Genomic DNA, 16,821 nt, shown 5'->3' on the forward strand with positions numbered 1-16,821 from the left:
TTCTTAACCGTCACTACCACGTGACAATACGAACCTAATAGATTTTCGTTGTATGCTCTCAATGGGATTTAATGTCTTACTGCTTATGAGGGTTCCAGACAGGAGAAGCATGGAGAAGCATAATCTAAGATTGGGCGAATTAAAGTTTTATACATTAGTACCGTATTTTCGCGATTCTAAGCACCCCCCTAGTTGTTAGGAAGAGCGTGTAGCCAAGGCAGCCAAGCGCGCTTGCTCACTCTGTCATCGAGCCGGAGCCGTCGGAGTCCCGAGGTGGCACGGCGTCCGCAGCGCGAGTACGCCGTACAGCCGGACTGTACGGCTGTACGGCGAAAGCTGCAGAAAGCGCCCCCATCAACCATGGCAAAGCGGATTTCGGACGCGTGAAAGCGGGTCCAAGTGGACGTTGTGGTCACATCATTTAAAAAGTGCTCGATCCCAAACCACTTCAACGAAACGGAAGACGACTTGCTGTGGGATACCGAGAGCGGCGGTTCAAGCGGTGCGACGAACTCGAGTGGCAGTGATAGTAACTGAGCATACAACACAAGCGGTGGGTTCACTGTCTGCAAGGATTTTTCTTTTGAATGTTTGCAAAATAAGATGTTATTTCTCGCACCCGTCTCGTCGTGATGTCGCAGCGAAAACAGGGAGGGGGGGGGGGGGGGGTCATTCTAGATTTTTCGAATCTAAGCACCCCACCCCCCCTCACTTTGGGCATCGCGATCGTGAAAAAAAGGGGGTGCTTAGAATCGAGTAAATACGGTAAGTTAGTTTGCGGAACCGTCACAGTTCTTTTGGATTCCTCGTTTATGCTCTACGAAGTCCCGCAAATGAGTCAAATTGTTCTTTGGGAAGTCACGTAACGATGCGTGGCTGCCAGTCCAGTACAACCTCGTTGGGCGCAGGACGCTGCGATTCTAGATGTACTACGCCCACCGCGGAAGCTTACAAAGACACTTACATAAGCACAGCAGAGAAGTGGCTACATCAGGCGGCTCGACCGACAACTGTAGAAGCATCATTCAAAACACACGAAATTGTTCTCCACTTCCGGCGGCATTTTTTCTACTTCCTCTTTAAATAAAAAGATTATCTATTAATATTTTCATAAACAACAACGCCCCCCCCCCCCCCCCCCCCCTTGGGTACGTGCCTGTTGTTCTGTACCTGTTTAAGCAGTTACTGATTAAGAAAGGCAAATATAAAACGACTGACTACATCAACCATTTCACATGCAAGATCACTGCACTCATTGCAAAGCTTATTAGAGAGTTTTAGATCAGGGGGGATGCAATCGTTGGGGCCCCAAGTACTAAGGGGCCTCAACGCTTGCATCCCCTTAATCGAGATCTCTATAGTCACTTGTTAATCTTGAGCACCTGTTTAGCCTATGCACTTCTCTTTCTTTTTAATGTGGCTGTGCATTAGCTAGCTAGGTTGTCACTACATGAATGACACTTGGGCCATGCCCAATGCAATCAAATAACATTACTTTGTTATAGCTTACCAACTTCATGCATCCTGTGCAAGCTTCTTTCTTATCTAGGGAAAAGAATAAAAAGAGAATGCATGCATAAATGATGTTGACAGCAGCAAATGGTCTCAAGGCAATCATCCTTGCTTGTCACCATTGCTGAGAGAGGAAGCATGCCTGTATTCACTTTGACCACAGGCTGTACGTTGTTTAAATGCTGATAGAGGTATGGATAAATAGTGAAGCGGCAGCAGATTGGCCACCCAGGCCTTTATGCTTGGGCATTGCTGCCTTATAAGCCCATGTAAACTTGAGTCATCTCTTAAGGCATGAATGAGATAACACTACTTCTATTTGCAGGGACATTTTTTAGCACCAACAAGAAATGGAAACATTGTGATTTCATTCCTATATGGGGTGTCTTTTCAGCAATATGAATTAATATTTGTTTTCATGCATACATTATTATCTTGAAAACATATCTGACAAGCATCTCTGCCTGAAAAAGTAACTGATACGTACATATCACTTTTATGTCTGTCATAATTGTAATCAATTGCTTAAGACGTATTGGTGGGCTAGTTGCTTAGTCATGATGTAATATGGCAGCGCACTTTGAAACAATGACGTAACATATAGAATGAACAAATACTAGCTCTGCGTGTATGTGTTGCACAGCGCTCCTGTATGTTCATTCTGTTACATCATTGCTTCGAAGTGCGCTGCCATATTACATCATGTAATCAATTGCAGGCTCATTATTAACTTGACGCGTGCTGGGTGATGAAGTGACTTGTCCATCAACACAGCTGTATTCCACGATAATAGAACCATCTGTGTAAAAATATGTTAATAGATAACGTTGCAGCGCTTCAGTGTGCTACGCTGTTGCTGTGACAGATCCCTTGCTCATTGGCTTAGATACACCTGTGTGTTCATCTACCTGCATTTTGCAAGCTGTCACGTACAGGGTCTGGCCCCGTCCGTGACTGGAATGCGCATCGGTTGGTGGCAGAAAACAGACCGAGTTTATTTCCAACAAAAGATGCAGACGAGAGCCGCATGTGTTCCAGGGGGCAAACTCTCAGTCCCTGTCCGGTGGCCGAGACGCTGGGGGTGATGGAGAATTCTTGAAACTCGACTCGGGGTGGGGTCGCTTCCTGTTTCTTCTGCACTGGTGCTTCGTCCAGCCGAGGAACGGTGGTGCGTCGCTTGTACACAACACTTTTCTACCTTCTCAGATGGAGTCGCCGTAGTGATCCGGAGGGTGTCGTACCCGCTGCGGGCATGACTCTGCAGTCGTGTTTGGCTTGGTCTCAGGGGCAGTGCCAATCTCTGGTTTGGTCACTGATGATTGTGAAGGCTCCAGCATTCCTGAGAGAGTGGCCTCTGACGACATGGAGTTATCTGCTTTTATCGCAAGCATAAATGGGAGCAGGACACTGCTCGGAGTTAGCGTACAGCCCTTATCCTGTGTCGCCGAATCTTCTATGTGGTGTCTCAAATCGCTGGGCTTGATGTGGTCACATTATCATCGCACTAACCTGTTAGGGCGTTTAATGAGCCACGATCTGTGGCCTAGCTTTTCCAAAACCGTTCCCTTTATCCAGATCGGGTTCCCTCTGAAGTTTCGAAAGAAAACTGCTTGTCCGACAGCTAGTACTCTCGACATTGTGTCGTTGTTGCAGTTGGTATGGGTTTTTTTCGCTTTTGCTTGGGGCTGAATGCGCGAGACAGCTGTATCCAGCTCAAGCCTGAACATAAGTGCAGCTGGCATTTCGCCCGTTGATGTGCAGATGATAGTGCGTTGCTTTAGCAAGAATTGGGCCAGCCTACACGCGAATGTTCTGTCCTTGTTTAGGCTAATGCCTGTTTCATTTCAAAAACCATCCTTTTTGCTTGGCCATTCGTTGTAGGACGATACAGTGTGCTTGTTACAAGGGTTATCCCATTCTTCTTTAGGTAGCTCTCAACTTCTGCTGAAACAAAGGATAGTCCGTTATCAGTCACAAGATTCTTGGGGAGCCCAAAAGTTGCGAATAGGTTCCGGAGTACCTCAATCAATGTGGCAGACCGTGTATTGCGCATGGAGCACATTTCAAACCATTTGCTGTATGCGTCCAAAAACATTTAGCAGCATTCTGCCTTCTACGGAAGCAACGAAGCCTGCGTGAACTGTGTCCCAAGGCATTCTTGTGCGTTCCTGTCTGGGCACTGGTGCCCAGACAGGAACGCACAAGAATGCCTTGGGACAGCACTGGTGCCCTGGCTGGTGCCCTTGGGTGTTGAGAAGTTGCACAGTTTTTTGAGAGCCGTTCGATATCGGCGTCAATGCCTGGCCACGAAAAGTACCTTCGTGCACATGCCTTCATGGCCACAATTACGCGGTGGTCTGCAGGCGCGAGTTTAAGAAGGCAATTTCTTGCCTTTCCTGGAGTTACCATCTGGGAGCCTCTAACAAGGCACCCTTCCTGCGCTGAAAGCTCCGTCGCCAGTTTCCGGCACGATGAAAACTGTTCTTTTGTCAGTTTATGAACTTCGCCGTTTGAGACAGCCGCCAGTTCTTGGGACAAAACTGAGTCTTCTTGAGTCGTTCGTGCTAGTTGACATGGTGAAAGCTCGAAGCTGAGCATGGTAGCCAACATGAGCACGTCTCCTGGGGGATAAGGCTCATCAACTTGTGCCGGTAGTAAAAATCCGTTTAAAGCGGCTGCATTTTGGTGCAGCAGGCCAGGCCTGTACACGAACTCGTAATCGTACGTTGCTAGTTTACGGCACCATCACATCATCCTTGATGAAAAGACCCGGGGTACTTGCTTTGTTTCACTCACAATTGCAATCAACGGCTGGTGATCTGTTATTATGGTCACATGCCGGCCAGCTATGTACTTACAAAAATGACTGATGCTGTAGATTACAGCTATGCTTTCTTTGTTGAGCTGGGAGTAGTTCTTTTCGGCGCTTCCCAGTGTTCATGAACTGAATGCAATGGGCACCTCTCAGCAAATAGCATCCACCTCAGCAAAGGCGGCACCAACGCCGTACGGCAATGCATCCACAGACAAAAACAAAAGAAGGCGCTTCGTCTCGTCGTAGTGAGCGAGCACTGTAGATACACGGATCATCTCCTTAAGCGCCTCGAAAGCGGCTTGATGCTTGCTCCTCCTCTTTTAGGGCATGTTTTTCTCTAGGAGCCTATACAATTCCACCGCGACCATCGCTCTGTTCTCCAAAAAGCAGTCGTCAAATGAAATAAGGCCCAGAAAAGCCCTTAGGGACGTCTTGTCAGATGGTTTTGGGTGCTTGAAGTAAAGCCTCAACCTTTTTCTTGGTGGTGCGAGCACCACTGGCATTATTTTGATGTCCTAGAAACTCAACTGACGTAATTCCGAACTTGCACTTTTCTTTCTTCAGGTGTAGGCCTCTCTCAGTTAGCCTTGCCAGAACCTGATTCAGACGCTGTGCATGCTCATTTGTGCCATTCCTGTTGCCAATGATGTCAAGGTAAACACTCACCCATGGAATTCCAGGTAACATTGTCTCCATCACGCACTGGAAGGTAGCTGGTGCATAGCTGCTGCATAGCTGAAGCGTCATTCATTAGTAGTATGGGACATATTGAAATTATATATCCCCGGCGGAGGTTCTAAAAATCAAGTGAAATATTTAAGGCTTGTGGTGACTTCCTTATGAAGGTTTGTGCTCGAGGTTCTATTTTATGTACTGACGAAGCGAATAGTTCTCCTTTTGTATAATTAAACAACGCTGGATTGAGACATGCTGAGGCAAAAGGTGCTTGAATTTTCTTTTTCTAGGCAGCCTAAGCTGCGTTGTAGTACCTCGAGTATACTTTAGGCATTGCAATTGGTGCTGATAAAAACTGCTTTGTGGTTTCAATTCAAAGTTGTAGGAACTGATGGGCTTCACGAACAATGCGTGCCTCGCCACGACAGTTGGTTGCTACCGTTGCTTGAGGAGAGGGAAGGGAGGAAGAAAGAGAAAAGCAGAAGGCAGGGAGGTGAACCAGGATAACGTCCCGTTGGCTACCTTACACCAGGGGAATGGGAAAGAGGAAAACAAAGATGACAGGGAGAGAGGGATGACAGGGAAAGAAGGAAATTAGCGGTGAGTTCACTGACGTGTGTGGTCTAATAGTAAGAGCACTAATAGTCACAGATGTTCACACAAGCCCATCTTCCTCAAGAAGCACAGAAGTGCCTTCACCGCTTTATGGGCCGACGAGCGATGAGGGCGATGTTCCAGCAGCACTTGCACGGAAAGCGGCCGATTGTCCAGTTTTTGGAGAGCGTTGGCAAGTTCTTGTCTTTCTGAGGCATATCGTGGACAGTGGCACAGCAGGTGGTCGATATTTTCTTCGGTGCCGCAGACCTCGCATGATGCACTGTCGGTCACTCCAATTAATGTAGAGTATTGTCGATAAAGGCTACTACTCTCAATCTTAACCACAAGACATTTCGTTCAGGTGACTGCTACTATGGTACTTGTGTATTAACTATTTAAATACTGTACTTGACGCGCCGTTGCGTTAGCGGCTATGAGCAATGCGTTTTATTGTTTTAGTAGCTCCCAAAAAGTTAAAGCACGACTTCGCGGTGGGGGTGGGTCAGGTCTCCCTAAACTCTCCCCCCCCCCAGTTATGGCCCTACTTCTTTAAACCATTCGTATACTGATGCCACCCGCATAGGTGGCGAAACGTACAGGTTTTGTTTTATGTTTTGTTGAGTAATGCCAATGCAAGAACAATCGTCGCTGCCCAAAAGGGGATAGGTTATAAATAAAAGCATTACTTACGATGCCACCTATACATTACAACAAAAACTTGGCCTCAGCTGCTGTTCTTCTGCATCTGCTGTGTATGGTTTGAATTGCCACAATTACGTGCCCTTTGCTAAATTAACAGCGTCTGTATACATTATGTCTTGATTATTGCCGAAGGTGTACTGCTACAGCGGAAGCAGCTGCAATCGCCCTCGCTATCGCATACAAGGAAAAGCAAAACAGCTCAGCTTTAATAATGTCCGACTAACAAGTGGCATGCAGAATGTATCTACAATGCAACATACGATAAGTCGCCCTTAAAATCATAGGCAACACATTGAAAGATTATGCAATTTTATGGTGACTGTTGTAGCTTCGACGGGGAGGCCGGACGAAGGATTTACGGCATGAGGCCTAAACAGCCGGGGCACGCAGCGCCGCAAGAAAGAGCCGGACTGCTTCAGTAGAGGACTAGACAAAGAATGCTCTTTTATTTCTGCGAGGGGAAACAGGAGGCAACTTGCAGCGTTTGGCGCTGAGTGGCGCCCTGACGTAAACGACCCAAAACCGAAACCAGAAGCCAACACTGGATACCACATCACCTCTCCCTTGAAAGGAAAATGCGCTACTCGCTCTCCTCGCAACAAAAGTAAGTCACGAGTTACAGAAGAACACATGTTAGCACTGTAACACGTGTTTCATGATGACATCCTTACACAATAGAAAATGACATCTTTGGCTTCCCTATTTAAGAAAAACGCACATGAAAACTGAATATGAACTATTGCACTCCAGTTCTGCAGAGTATCAGCACCCGTCTTAGGAAGACGATGAGATGCAGCCTTGCACACACGGATCACACATGGAAAAAAAAATTCACAAAGTACAAAAGTCGACAGTACAAACATCTGTGTGCCCCCTGGGACAGCACTGATGGGTGGCTCATTCGCCCTGAGCCTGACTCGAGACAGTCTCTGTGGCTGTCATGGATTGGACATTGTGCGTAAAAGCACTTTACACTCCATAGTTCCCCCATAAGAATGCTAAGGACTTTTAATGTTTAAAAAAGCTTTTTGGCATGAAAGACAAATTCGTATGGTGGTCAGCACCGTAGTAATGATGTGCGTACTGCACGATTATGCTACAAGAAACGTAATGTATCCCCTATACCAGTAGTAACTGGAAGAAAAAGTGGGAGACAATCATCAAGGGAAGGGTAGTCACTGGAGTGACTCTTGTCACTGAATTTTCCAAGAAAATCCTGTAGTGCAGGGCATTTCACAAGTTTGGATGCATTCTATCGTTTCCCATTTTCAAGCGTGAAAGTACTGCGACCTACCCTACGGTAAATCTTAAATGGACTCGAGTATTTAGGACCGGACTTTCTCGAGTTACGTACTCGGACAAGATCTCCTGGACGAAATTGAGGGCATTTTGATGCACGACGACGGTCCACGTACGTCTTAACACTTTTGGCGTAAGAGCCGAATTCGTATGCAATCACCTCCTTAATAGTCTGGAAGCTACACTCGGTATCCTGATCCCAGACAAACGGTTGTCCTTGCTTTAGCAGTTTCCTAAGCGGCTCTACCAATTCAGCATACTGGAGAATCAGTTTAGCGTAGTATCGCGTGACACAAAGAAATGAATGAAGCGACTTCTTGTCATGGCTGCGGTGCCTCAACAACTGATTGAACTTTGTTTTCCAGCGGCGAAATACCGTTTGCAGCGCAGACTTGCTCATGGAGAACCCGAGGTTGAGGACGCAGTTTCGCCGAGACTGGTTGCATTGAAGCTCGAAGATGAACGTCGTGGATGAAGTCATTTACAAGTTCCGATTGTCCTGAGTACGACTGGGCGAACTCCGAAGGAGCGTTATGCAGAAGAGACGGAAAGTGAACGCTTGGGTCAGCTGGAACTCCTGACACTTGTTGGCATGTAGCGAAATCAAGCTGCGTACGAGCAGGGGACTGTCAATGCTTTCGGTTCCTCGAACGGCAAACTGAAGCGAAATGTCCTACTTTTCCGCACGCACGGCAGGAAACGTGCTTGGCTGGACAGCCTGGATCAGATGCGATGTGGTGAGGTGAACCACATCGGTAGCAATGGCCCGCGATGTCTCGACTGGCTTCGCGAAGTTCAGGCCGCGCGCCTTGTTGGCCGGCCTCCCCAGGTCGCGACTTTCCGCCATGCCGCCGAGCGCCATCTTGAAGCCGCCGGGTCGAGGGAGAAGGGTGGCGGGGACCGCCATCTTACATGCCCGGGCGAGGAAAGTGATGGCTGTCACCGCAATCTTGGCGTTGCGTCGAGACGCACTGAACAGACGAGCTGTTAAAGACTTCAAGTTCTTTGTGAACTTGTACGGTTCGTCCGATTTCCTGGGCCTTCTTGAGCGTGAGGGATGCTCCTTCGTAAAGTAAACTTTCTCTAATTCTTGTTGATGCGACGCCTTGGAGGATTTGGTCGCGAAGGGACTCGTCGTGCCAAGCGCCGAACGCACAAGCAGGCGCTAGCCTTTGTAGCGCGGTGACGAAGTCCTGAAAGGTTTCTCCAGGTAGTTGCTTCCTGTCCCGGAAGATAATGCGGTGCACCAGGAGATTGGTGCATTCTTCGTAGTGCTGGTTGAAGATGCAGAGAATGTCTTCGAACGTAGTACGCGTCTGGTCCGTTTGCAACGCGAGGTCGTAGTAGAGACGCTGCCCCTCGAAGCCAAAGTTAGTAAAATGGCCTTCTTCCTCTCGTCTTGTAGTGCCTCGCCTCCGGTTGCCTCGAGAAACGTGCAAAAGTACCGTTTCCACGTGAGCCACAGTACCGCAGGAGTACCGGGTAGCTGCAGGAAAGGCGGCATGGGGGGTACGAATGCCATGCTGGGCACCGAAAACAAAGGCGGAGGAGTTGCGGCTGACGAAGGAGACGTAGTTGCGGCGTCTTGCATGCCGGAAGCAGGAGGAGGAGCAGAAGTACGGCAAGGGCACGCAGGAAGCAGAGTAATGGTTTACCTCGTCGCCAGTTTGTTGTAGCTTCGACGGGGCGGCCGGACGGAGGATTTGCGGCAGGAGGCCTAAACGGCCGGGGCGCGCAGCGCCGCAAGAAAGAGCCGGACTGCTTCAGTAGAGGACCAGACAAAGAATGCTCTTTTATTTCTGTGAGGGGAAACAGGAGGCAACTTGCAGCGTTTGGCGCTGAGTGGCGCCCTGATGTAAACGACCCAAAACTGAAACCAGAAGCCAACACTGAATACCACAGTGACCTGGTCACGAGGGTATCTCTGGTAACGAGCAGGCAAACACTCTAGCTCGAGGCTTTACTAACTGAGCTGGAGATACGCATGACGATGAAAAAGACGATCCCCTGCTGGTCCGTGATATAGTGGAGCACCAGCGAACCCGACAACAGTATGCACCGCCACACAATCTACTCAATGGGGAGGAGGTGCAGAAATATAGAAGAATACAGATGCATACCTACCCACATTTAGGTAGATACTATAAACTAAACCCAACCTTGTACAATAACTCTTGCCTGTGGTGTGGGTCCTGGCCTTCATTGCGTCACGTAACATGGGAGTGCGCCAAAAGACCTCATACTATCGAAGCATAACTGCGAGTCGGCCTAGTTGGAACAGATTCATTTTTAAACACTTTTTGAGCGCAAAGCAAACAGGGACAAAGAAAAGGAGCAACACAAGGACAAGCGCTTAAACACCCACAGATCTGCACCATCCAGTCAACATAACATGCCAATAGCGCATATAACCACACTTGTGATAAAATGCCGTGGATCACGCAGATCTGTGGGTATTTAAGCAGGTGGTTCTTCGAAAATAGAACCAGTTGTTAGAAAGTGCTCATCCTTGTGTTGCTCTGTTTCTTTGTCCCTGTTTTTTTTGCGCTCAAAAAGTTTGTCTAAAAATGACTCATCCTATTAATACACCTTTGGTACTCACCTTACTGAAGGACCCCTGGGAGGCCATCCTCGCTCTTTATGACCTCGGGGCCCAGAAGGGCCTTCTGGATCAAGCTGGGCGGGTCGCGGTGGTCACTGGAGTCTTGGAATAGGGACCCACCCTGCACCGCTCCCTTCTCCCATTATTTTTCTCACCAACAAATGTTCATTCCTCCTCCTCCTCCTCTGCCAGTGTACAGCTGAACATGCCCACTTTCAAGAGTGGAAGAGTGGGGGGGGGGAGATGCAAATGGCATACTTCCCTCGCTCCTGTATAGCAGATTGAGTGGTGCGTCACGGTGCGTCCACTTGGCTTCGCCGCTTTTGGAGCCAAACACCCTTCAGGTCGCTGGAAGACTTCCACTCCTCCATGCGACCGCCGCGCATGCGCTATATAGCAGCACAGCAAGACAACGCCAACGGCATTGCACAATTTCTATCGCAATAAAACAAAACTGCGTTGTCTAACACCACAAGCCTCATGTGCGCCCTTTGCCCTCAATCGGCTAATTAACTGGAAGATGAGTCACCTGCCTTTTCTATTTTTCTGCAGCCAAGTGCAGTGCGCGTCTGTAGCCTCTATGGAGACCTAAACGTGCGAGCCGCACATTGATCATGAAAGTGCGGCAACTGCGATTGCAAAAACGCGAGCATCCGCATAATTGCTATCACAACAAAAGTGTCCAGTCATCAGGTGCAACAAGACCGAACTGATTACGAAATGACCTACACAGTTCCAATTACGTATTTGCACACACCTAGCCAATGCCAGCAACAGAAGGGTGCGGTCATGAAATTCCAGATGTCTCGCATGGAAGGCCTCCATCTCTAATTGCCTGCGCAAATGTCCGTTGGTTGTCGGATTCACGCATGCACACAAAACATGTACACTTTGCAACAACAAAAAACATAATTGGAACATGTATATTTTTCGCCTGCATTCAAGAATTCTTTTTTTATATTTTGCAAGATTTCATTGGCATGCATGCGAAAATGTATGCATTTCATGGAAGGTTTTGATCAAGACAGTGCTTAAGAAGGTAAAAGGATGGCTTTTTCATCAGCACATTGTTTATGGCGGCCGATATCTAGAGCTGTCGTAATTGCTAACTGAGAATCAATTCAACTCAATTTATATTCTAAACTATTTGGGGCATGTTGATGCAAAACTAAAGCCGCATTCCATTTTTCCCACACTGCACAAAAAAAGAAGTCCTAGTTGGGATTTCCAGAGGACCTACTAGCTCCTATCACATTTTCTGCATGAATTTGAAAGCTCTTTTCAGGACTTCCAAAGGGCCTCCTATATCAGACGCACTTTCTGGAACAAAAAGGCTGTGTTAGGGACGTTCACTACACCCCCTTTGGGACTGTGATATTCTGACCATTTGAAAACATCCCGAGTATGTTTTGTCTTGTATACGATGAAGCCACCCTCAACAATATGGATGCACTTGTCTTTTACAATCTACAGGATGTCCTAACTACAGAGTGTCCCAATATACAGTGTGTCCAGATTGCCACGCGACTAACCACTCGAGGCACTTTGCATGTACTCGCGGGCTCCTTTCATACTCGGAAAAACACTTTTATGTAGCACATATTGAGCAACAGAAAGATGTATCGGAAGTTTTTCATGTCGCTCTAATTTTATCATTGACACTTTTCCTCGAATTATAATATTTGAGAAGTTGATTAATTAAGAATAATATGTACATACATAGGTGGAACACAAAAAAATAATTTGAGTATCTCCAAGTGCCAGCAAACAACTTTGCCTTAGTTCTGTCCAGCTACGTGGCATATGCATATTTTTAAATTTTGGTGCACAATACTTGGGACACTGTATACCGTTATCATGCCCAGACATCGTAAGTAGCAATGCATAAGAGCATATTCAGAGTATATTCAGCAGTGTAACCAAGCTTAAGTCCTACAGCTTACGAATCTCTATAAAACAGACAAGACAATGAGTGATCCTTCGAATGCATCTTTGGCTACTTTATTATTGCTTTTCTGCAAAATAAAAAATGAAGAACTGTAGGGAATGGGGAAATATGGGAGGCATTTTTAGCTGACATTCTTAATGGGCAAACAGCACCAAAACACAAAAAATGTAGACGACCCTACAAATGTCACACATAGCTTGCGCTGTGCAAAAACAAATGGTCATAAAATTCATAGATAAAAATGACTGAGGTATTGTACAAGTAGATTTATGAAGGAATGTAGTTAAATGAGGCTCTGAAACGCAACACAACGAAATGTTTAAACCTGCAGAGGCAATGCCTCCATCTTGAGGTCAACTGAGAAGAGTTCGTGCACACACAGCAATTGTTAGCAAATGCAGTACTCCTTACGTTTTGCTAACAGCACAGCGATTACACATGTCAAAACAGGCTGCTGTTCATCTTGAAACCTTCGTAACTACATGCGCAACCAACACCGGCAACAAGCTTTCCTGTTTTGTGCATGCAGGAAGACACCAACTGATACAGTAAAAGCAGTGGGCCTGAGTAATGAAGACTTGTGTGACGATCAGGCAAATGTGACGCTACTGCGGCGCCTGCATCTCAAACAAGAAAATCTTGGTGGGAAAATTAAGCCGGCACAAGAAGCACTTCTTTCGGAAGTGGATTAACGCCCTTGGCATTTTTAGCAGCTACAAGTGCAAGTTTACTAAGGAGGCCAACAGGGAATGAAACGCTTGGGCTCTAGCCAACTAAAACAATGCACAGCACTTTGGCAACGTACAAGATGGTTTCAATGTAGCTGTCAGGAGTTCTTATAGACAGATATTGTACACAGTCACACTCTAATAATGCACGGTGCCTAAACATGTAGCACCACAGCACAACACTGGAATCCAATGCACCAGCAACTAATTTGATCAAGTAGTTGCCAGATAACTCAACAGCGGCTAGGCAAGCAACCAGCAAGCCATATGTGCAACACCTGTTGGAAATTTATAAAACAGATTGTCATTTCTGACCAAACACTTCCATCACATAAAGAGCGTTACTGTCAATGCAACAGGGACACATAAAAACAGTACCGTTTTCTTGATGTTAGGAGTCATGCTCTTGTCCCCTCAATGGGGATGCATAAAAACACCATTTCCTCAATGTCTAGTAAATGAATTCCAGAACTGTGGTGAAAACTATGGCGACAGGCCTGCAATGGTAGCATGACAAACATTGTCCATACAGGGCTATATCAAAAGTATGTCAGGACAGAACAATGCTGCCCAGAGCAAAGGACAAGCAAGAAAAAGTGAGTAATAGTCATGGGTGCAGCCACCATGATGACAGTCGGTTTTGCTTCTGCCACGGTTGCAGGATACCAGTTATAAAAGATGGCAAAATGGCCGCACTGTTTCAAAGTCTCGCACTGGGCGAGGAAAACTGGTAACTAAAGGAGACAAAAAAGGAGAGCACAGATATGGAAAGTGGAAACAGAAACCTTGAGCATGTGCAGTTCTCCTTTTGTCTTGAAATAGTGAACCTATGCAACAGCTAAGGAATGAGCACACTGCCAATGAGCATGCGTGTGTGAGGGAATGATGGAGTCGCACAAAAGTGATGGCAATCCATGCCACATACACACATATGCGTATACTACCCCACATGCGGTTCGATAAACAGGCATGAGAAGAGGAATCCCTGGCCACAACATGGTTGCTTTCGGCCAAAGTGAGGACATACTAAGTCAACTATTACAACTGCAAAATTCATTAAATGCGCCTTTGCTGGCTGGGTAACAACATCCTGAAGCAAAAGCCTTGCACCATTCAAAATGCCCTGCAATGTTTTGGAAAACTCGTGATGGCTCTGGGAGGAAAAAAAAACAAATCTAACACGGTTGAAACAGATCACAGATTTTCCAGTCACCTGACACTAGGCAGAAGGAACGCACCATCAATGTTAGAGAATGAAGGGGTTTCCAGTAAGGCTCAGAAACAATTCCCTCCACTTCTTCAGACACCAGAAATGGATGATGACATTGAAAAGCATTGTGCTCTGCTTCCTAAACACCAACAACTCTTTGCTACAGATTCACACTTGAAGAACACGAAAAGTCAAGTGAAATCCAAACAAAGGAACATACAACTCCGTTTAGTAAAGCCCAGCAGAAGCAAGTCTACAAGAGCTGCAGTCCTACGACGTTAAGAACTTGTTTTAAGGAACTGCAAGTTATTTGAAAAAGAGAATGCCTATCTAAATAGTAGTAGACATTGTGGCGAGAACTGCTTGCTAAAGGTTTACACTGAAAAACATGTGAAGCAGAATTGAAACAGGACATTATACAACTGTGCTTACTACCATATTTGCACAAACATAATATTTTATCTTGTGTAATTAGAGCAAGAGAAATGAAAAAGCACTTCATATGTTCAAAACAGCACCCTGAGCAAATGAGAAATTCCATCCCACCACACCTTGCCCAACTTTGGGCATAAAAAAGAAGTGGCCTCAAGTGTTGGCAAACAGAGCCTTGTTGGAAAGTCAACCTTTTCATATTGTCACGATTCACAAGCAGGAGGATCGCGCAGGGACCTCTTCTCTTCTGCATATGTGCGAGACCTTCGTCTTCCTCTATGTGCCGTGTACTGGATGTGGCATTTGCCTCCCTCCAGAGAGAGCATTGTCCCAATGCTCACTTAGCGGCAGAAAGATGTGTCACACGAGGTGCAGGCACTTCATTCCGAACAATAGGGCTTCATGCGCACAATGTGCACAACTTCTGGTGGATGCTGCCTCGCCCTGGAGGAAGCAGGACTGTCAGGGATAACCTCATAGTTCAGGTCACTGAGGCGCCATAAGACCTTGTATGGACCAAAGTACTGCCTGAGTAGCTTTTCTGAAAGCCCTCGCCGACAGGTGGGACTCCAAAGCCACACTTTGTCGCCTAGCTGATATGTGATGTAGAGGCGCCATAGACTTTAGCATCAAGCGTTGTAGTCCTGTTGTCGAACCATTCTGACGCGGGCAAGTTGTCTCGCTTCTTCAGCACGTTGAGCGATAGCTTCAAGCTTCAGCACCCGTGTCTGTATCACCGCAGTCATGTGGCAACATCGCATTGAGCATCGATGTCACTTCATGACCATGAAGAAGGCTAACTGGTGTCTTTTACATTGCTTCCTGTTGAGCAGTGTTGTAAGCGAATGTGATGTACGGTAGAATGTCATCATAATTTTTGTGCTCCACGTCTGCATACATACTGTTGCGTACTCCAGGGTAGCGTATCGTACTGCTGCCGAGAAGTAGCGGCGCCTGCCTATCGAAGCTCGACCGACGTTACTTATTGGGTAGCGTGGCATCGGCGGGCTGCAGGCATTCGGTAGACCATGGCGACCAAGCAAGGGCGAGACGATTTCTAGCGCGCAACTTGCACGGTTTATTCAAAGGTACGTGAAAGAAAATCAGAAGAGCATGAAGTGAGTAAAAGTACATTTCGGAGCCCCTTAAATAGGCTCTCTACAATCGTGGGCGGGATCTTGCTTCCGTCGACGTCACGTTACAGGCACAGAAAGAGGGCCCTTCCTCCTCTGGTTATACCGAACTTGCTGAAAGGAAGAGGTTGTCCCGCCTCCTGGAATTGTAGACGCCTGTCTGCCTCTTCTGCATGTTGCGGGTTCGTGGAAGTTCTCCTCTAGGTCCAATTCGAGTAAAGGGTCTCTCTAAACTCGCACACCAACACACACATACACACACAAAAGGGGCCTGTACACTGCGGGGCTTCTGGCAGACAGGCAGACACTCGAAACGGTCATGGCGAATTAGAAAGTCACGCTTCATTTCGACGAAGCCTGGTGGAAGCAGGTCAGGTGAGAGAAAGTTCTTTCTGCACGTGGAGCGGGACGCCAACAATAACAGGCGAAGTCACGCCTCATTTCGACGAGGCAGGGTGAGATGGTCGGTTGAAATTTCTGTGAACACATGGTGCCAGACGCTAACCCTAACAATACTCAGCGTGTCGGCAATAGTCTTGTTCAAGCATTCTGTTAGGCTGTTCATTTGCAGGTGATAGGCTGTGGTCTTTCGGTGAGTCGTGCAGCTGAGGCTAAGCACTGTCTTTATAAGTGTAGCCGTAAAGGCAGTCCCTCTGTCCATTATTATCACCGCTGGTGCATCGTGCCTCTGAACCACGTTTTCAATAAAGAATCGCGCTGCTTCAACTGCGGTGCCACTTGGAAGGGCCTTGGTTTCTGCATAGCATTTCAGGTTAATCGGTGGTAACTATTACCCACTTATTGCCAGTATTGGAAGTTGAGAATGGTCCGAGAAGGTCCATCCCGATTTGGGCAAATGGGGTCGTGGGCACTTGGACTGGTTGTAGGAGCCCAGCTGATTTCAATATATGGTGGTTTGCTTCGCTGACAATCGAGGCATGTGCACACGTAATGTTTCACAAAAGTGGCAATCCTTGGTCAGTAATATTTCTCTTTGACTCGGGCCAGTGTTTTGTGTGTAGCCGAGGTGGCCAGATGTCGGTTCATCGTGGCAGGCTTCCAAGATCTCATGACGGAGGCACGTTGGGATGACAAGGAGGCGGCTGCTTGCGCTTGCAGAGAAGTTCTTCTTTTTAAGAATATCATTACGGAAGCAGAATGATGGCAA

General features: G+C 47.0%; 1 protein-coding gene across 2 annotated transcripts in view; it reads right to left on the reverse strand.

Moving 5' to 3' along the window:
• Positions 1–1,510: 1,510 nt before the first annotated feature.
• Positions 1,511–16,821, reverse strand: part of LOC129381821 (signal-induced proliferation-associated protein 1-like) — a 45,855-nt gene continuing 30,544 nt past the window's right edge. The window contains exon 5 of one of the 2 annotated variants that reach the window (XM_055065006.1): positions 1,511–1,545. The gene's annotated coding sequence lies outside the window, so the exon portion shown is untranslated. Of the gene's footprint in view, positions 1,546–12,175; positions 13,157–16,821 lie in introns of those variants that run through there. The other variant, XM_055065005.1, reaches the window with a different exon arrangement.

Source organism: Dermacentor andersoni, chromosome 1 (genome assembly GCF_023375885.2).
Source record: "Dermacentor andersoni chromosome 1, qqDerAnde1_hic_scaffold, whole genome shotgun sequence".
NCBI classification, from domain to species: Eukaryota; Metazoa; Arthropoda; class Arachnida; order Ixodida; family Ixodidae; genus Dermacentor; species Dermacentor andersoni.